The 5844-nt window shown below is 51.9% G+C and overlaps 1 pseudogene across 1 annotated transcript; it reads left to right on the top strand.

Annotated features, from left to right (window-relative positions):
• The first annotated feature begins 1530 nt into the window (after positions 1-1530).
• On the top strand, positions 1531-1951 carry LOC309852220 (transmembrane protein 11, mitochondrial pseudogene; annotated as a pseudogene). The gene has a single exon. The product of its transcript is annotated as a transmembrane protein 11, mitochondrial pseudogene (transcript).
• Positions 1952-5844: the final 3893 nt, after the last annotated feature.

The following is a 5844-nucleotide window of genomic DNA, read 5'->3' as shown; positions in this document are numbered from 1 at the left end:
GTGCTAGGTGATTCTTATGGGCAGTCCAGGCTGAGAACTACTGACCATGGGTGAAAGATGAAAGGGTCATTACATAATTAGTGGGAGCATCTGCAAGTGTTGTCTCTGGTTAATGATTCCTCATCACACCCTCAACACAAGAGATGGATCCCACTCATTTATTAGAAAGCAAAATTCTGAAAAACCAGCTGTATGATTTCCCTTAAATGTTTGTTCCCACTATAATGCCAGTATGTAATGTCCATGTGTAAAAATTACTAATGTGGGTGGATCAAACAGCACCAGCAGGGTGTAGTCTAAGCAGGTGGATTCAGTTCGGTCTTTAACGAAGGAGCCTCCCACATCTCTTGATAGTTCTCTGCTTCGTCACCTTTTAGACACATTGAGGAGTATTAGGGTTCTCCAGAGAAATAGAACCAATGGGAGATTATATCTTTATCTATATCTATATTTAAATATCTATAAATCTGATAATATGTCTCTATTATCTGTATCATCTGTAGTCATGAAAAGAGTAGTCTTATCTGAGGTACCCCAACACTTTCCATGGGCACAGTATTACATTAATAAATCTGTACCATAGTGACAAATTTAGTGCTAAATGGTCGAAGCTAATGAGTACTTGTTCTGAGAGGATTCAATAGGAACGGGTATTTTAACATAATAGGAGTTTGCTGTCTCTAAAGTTGAAGGAATGCATGTCTCAGCCTGAAGCATGAATATTTACGGAACATAACACAGTGCTATATCGAGGCACTGTGCCAGGTGCTGACACTTCTGCAGTCATGAAGGCAGACGTGGCCTCTCCATCCAATATGGAGAACAGCTGTAAGCAATCTCCTGGGCATTCAGTGCTTGAGGGGCAAGTATGGGATGCCTGGAAAACATAGTAGCGGGTTCTTACTGGTCTGGGGAAGGGGGCCAGGAGAGATACAGCTGAGTAAATGACATGTAATATGGCTGAAGGGTAAGTAGGAACAGACCAGGTGAGGAGAGAGCAGAGAGAGGAAGATGCTAGGCAGGGGGAACAGCAAGTAGAAAAGACTGGTGGCAAGAAATTGTGCCTTTCAAGCCCAGCATTTCTGGAGAGGTGAATGTGAGTGTCATTATGGGGCTAGGTGAAGCTGTGGAAGTCAGCAAGTTGTTGAAGCATCTTTTGTGCAGTTCCTTTGAGAGGAATTTTGCCTTTTCCTTAAGAGCAATGAGAATCTGTGAAAACTTTAGAGAGAATGATGATCAGATTTTCATCTTAGAATGCTACAGTGTGAATGAAAGATATTGAAGGAGAGAGTGTCCAAGGGTGGAAGCCGGGAGAAGAGTGAAGAGGGAAGAGGTTATTCCAATAGTACAGACAAGGCATGATGTCAGCCCAGCCAGAATAGTGATGGTTGAGAGAAGGAGTGGATGAATGAGAAAGAGGTTTAATGTGGCAGAATCTTAAAGACATGTTGAAAAACTGGATATTGAGGATGAGAGAAAGGATGGAAGGGAAGAAAACTCTCAGGTGTATGATTTGCATTTTGATATCTTTTCAACGAGACGGCCCGCTGGATCACCGTGGGCAACTGCCTGCACAAGACCACCGTGCTGGCGGGCACCGCCTGTCTCTTCACCCCGCTGGCCCTGCCCTTGGATTACTCCCACTACATCTCGCTGCCCGCCGGCGTGCTCAGCCTGGCCTGCTGCACCCTCTACGGCATCTCCTGGCAGTTTGACCCCTGCTGCAAGTACCAGGTGGAGTACGACGCCTACAAACTGTCCCGTCTGCCCTTGCACACACTCACTTCCTCCACCCCGGTGGTGCTGGTCTGGAAGGACGACTTGCACAGAAAGAGACTGCACAACTGGCCGCCCTGGTGTACTGTGTAAAGAAGATTTACGAACTCTATGCCGTATGATTGCAGTAGGACGGGGAGAGAAGCAAACGACCCAGCCCACGAGAGATGACCCGAGGAGTGGGGAGGGGTCTGAGCTGGCCGAATACGCTGGACGCACACTCGTCGCTCCTCCTCGCAGGAGCTGCGCGCCATAGCCATGTCAGTGCCGTCTGCTCGTTCCATTCCACACGTGCCTTTTTAGACTCTTCCCTGCAGCCAGGACTGGAAGCCTGCAAGGCACACTTCCCAGGGCCTACAGGAGGCGTGGCAGGTGTCCTGAAGATGGGAAAGAGGGAGGAGCCATCCCAGGCCAGGGTACTGTGGCACCGCAGGCCGCAGTGGTGACAGCAGTGGTGACAGCAGACACCCCCAGGAGTGTGGTGCTCAGATCTTGCTCCAGCAAGTGGGAATCGGGTGGGTGTCCTTATTGTCCCCTTGCCTCTCCTGTCCTCCCAACACCTCTGTCAACAATGCTCTGTAATAAATTCCTTCTGCTTGAAATACCTACGGGGGCTTCCTCTCCCAACTGACACTGACTAGCACACAGAGAAACTTACCACCTTTTACAGAGAGAATTGAAACTCAGAGCAAGGAAGTGACTTAACCAAAGGCAAACCCAGCACCTCTCCTCTCTCACTATGTGCTAGTCTCACCCCAGTCCCATTTCTGGAACACTCGAGCTCACGCACACTCCAGAGCCTTCACGGGGATTCTCTCTGTGCAGAATATCCTGTCTCCAGCTCTGCCTGTGCACACTCTCCACTCGGGGCCCATGCAAACGCTCCCTCTGGAAAGACATCTCCTCTAGCCCCCCATAGTCTCCAAGTCACTCTACTACATCATCCTGCTTCATTTCTTCTTAGAAAATCTCTGCAAGCATTTACTTTGTTGTTATCTCACTAGGACTGAAAAGCCCATAAGGCCAGGCACAGTGTTCGTCTTACTAAATGCTGTGTCTCTGGAGCCAAGAGTGGGACACAGAGTGCATGCCATACTTATTTGCTCTAAGAATGAATGAACAGAAAGGGTGCTCGATTACTTGTGAGCCCAGCTAGGACCGGGCCATCCTGCTGGCTGGCTGGCTGCTAGCCGCTCAGGAGTCTTTCGGGGGTCCCATTGCCCAGGGGTGCCTACAGCCACAGGGATTCTGATTTCCACCATTCGGTCTGTGCCCTCAGCGCATGCTCAGTTACATGCCGAGGGAACTAACCTGCCTATGAACTGTGAAGCTTCCAGAATGTGTGTGAGCACTAAGAGTGATCAAGAGGCAACCCTGGCGGGTGAGGGGGCTGTGTCTCAGCTCAAGTCAGCAGACTGGAAGCAAACGGCCTGCAATAGCCGTTGGAGGCCTTACATCTCCTCTGTGCAGTTGACATGGGTGTGCGACCTGTCCTTGTTGACAAAGACAATGACATTTCCAGAGCTCCTCCTGAGGGGCACCACAGCACAGTGTAATCTCCGCAATCAGACAGCTTGGGTTCAATTCCTGGCACCATTCCTGACCGACAGGGTGACCTCGGAAAGTCACTCAGGTCCTCTGCGACTCAGTTTCCTCATTTACAAAATGAGAACATTGATAATAAGAGCATCACTTTCACGGGGTTGTTGTAAAGATTAATAGTTAAATCACTTAACATGTTTACAGCAGGGCTTGGCGGGACATCACCACCCATTGTTACTGGTACCGGTGTAACATGTATGTACAAGTTCCATGCGTGTATCATATGTAATGCTCAGAGCAGTCCCGTGAGGCAGGGCACTAATATCACCCCCACTTGACAAACAAGGAAACTGAGCAAGTAGTTGTAGAAGTAGCCCTGGAAGCAGAGTGTAGCACCAGGCTTCACAATCAGCTGTTCTAAAATCCCCAGAGACCCTCTCCCAACCAATCTCTTATACCCTGTGGGCTGCTCTCCACACAGTAGCCAGAAAAATCTGCCTAAAACCTTGGTCAGACTATGTCCAGTGCCCTCCCACTGAACTGAGGGTATAATCCAAGGGACCTGAAGCAGCACCTGTGTCCCTCGACTTCATCACACTTCACTAGCACTGACCTTGTTTCTGTTCTCCCAATCCTTCAAGCTTGTTCCTGCCTCAAGGCCTTTGCATTTCTGCTCACTCTACCTGAAGTTGTCTTCCTCCAAACATTACCATAATTTCACCTTCCTTGTCATTTAGATCTGTTTTAATTAGACACATGTTCAGTTGCTACGAAATCCAACTCACAGCGGCATTTCCTATATTCTACGTATTACGACGTCTGGAGGATGAAGGCCCAGGGCTGGTGCTGTGGTGCTATGATGTCACTGAAGGCCCAGGCTCTTTTCATCCACCTCTCCATCTCCTGTTGGCTTTCCCCCTCCTGCTGTTGCTTCATGGTCACAAAATGGCTCCTGTACCCCCAGGTATCACAGCCATAGTCTAGGCAAGAGGAAAAGTGGATGCTGCTTTTCCTGACCTTCCCGTCTAATGTTGCCTCCCCAGACGCTCTTTACCTCACTCCCCCATCTTACTCTGATCCTGTATCACTCCTTGGACTTTTCTTACTTGTTTCCTTGCTGGTTGATCCACTCTTGCCCCTGAAACAGAAGCCCAAAAAGCAGGACTACACCCGTCATGTTCCTTGCTCGTCCGCGGCTGTGGCCCAGTGCCAGAAACACAGGGATATTTGTTGAATGAATGAACACTGGAGTCCCCTAGCTAGCTTGGTGCCAGAGTCGGGACTCCAAATCCGACTGCTCACCTCAAGGGCCTGGACATTTCACAGAGAGTCCCTGGGACTCTGTGTGTGAGGAATCCAGGAAGTCGGGGGAGCTGCCCCGTCTGTGTGCAGGTTGTGGGCCTATGAACAAGGAGCCTGTGTTTGCCGGCCTGGATGCAGAGAGAGGTCCTGCGCTCGAGACCCACATCGGGCTCCCTGCTCGGCGGGGAGCCTGCTTCTCCCTCTGCCTGCCACTCCTCTGCTTCTGCGCACTCTGACAGATAGCACTTTGTGTGTGATGGCAGAAGCGCGCCCCACTGGCCCCAAGGTCCCCCAGCCCCTGTTTGTGAAATCAGCCTCTGAGTAGGTGTCTCACCTACTTGATGCTCCCGAGGGAGGCACCTGCTCGAACACGAACTATAAAAAGGCACCTTTATCATCAAACCGTCCTGACCCAGTTTGGGCAGGAGCTCTTCCTATTAAAACCGGAACTTCAGTGTCACCCTCCAGGCCCCTGGCTCTGTGTGGCCCAGCCCTGACTTAGGAGCCGGCCAGGAGGGCTAACGGAAGGCAGCGGCCTCGTCCATGTCCTCCTCTGTCACCGGGCTTTCCCACACCCTGGCACAGAGCAGGGTTTGGTGGCACATGACCGAATCACACCCCTCCTCCGAAGCTCCACGACCGCTGAGCGGCCTCGCTTTCATGCCCACGACCGCCAGTCTCTAGCAAGGAGTCCGAGATCAGTCAGGGCAATCTGTGCCCTTCCCACACTCACGCTGTGAAACTGGGCCAATAGCTTTATCTTCACACAGGCATGAGCTTGGGGTTCCCCGGGAACGTGGTTTGTGCACACACCGGGGCCTTTTCCGTGTCTGTCCCTGAGTGTGCGGAAGGGCGGGTCCTGCAGCTGACACGGGGGGAGCGGGGGCCGGGCAAGGAGCCTGGGGATGCTCGAAGGTGCCGCCATGCCCACCCTGCCCGCACCCTTCCAGGGCCTGACCACCAGGGCCACGCGGCTTCTGTCGTCCTTCCTTCCTCCAAGGAAGAAGGTGGACCACAGCAGCAGCCCGTTCTCCAGACGCGGCTGGAAGTGCGGAGCGTTTGCACCCTCTGTGAGCGTCAGAGGGCCACGGCCAGCAGTGCCCTAAGTATCCCAGGCCAGCCGGCAGCATGGGATGGGCGCAGCCGGAAGTGCGGGCCGTACGCCGGAAGTGCCGGAAGTACGCCGGAAGTTCCGGAAGTACGCCGGCAACGTCCGCAGGCGTT

Source organism: Mustela nivalis (assembly GCF_964662115.1).
Source record: "Mustela nivalis genome assembly, chromosome: 17".
NCBI lineage: Eukaryota > Metazoa > Chordata > Mammalia > Carnivora > Mustelidae > Mustela > Mustela nivalis.
This window is presented reverse-complemented; position numbering and strand designations above follow the sequence as displayed.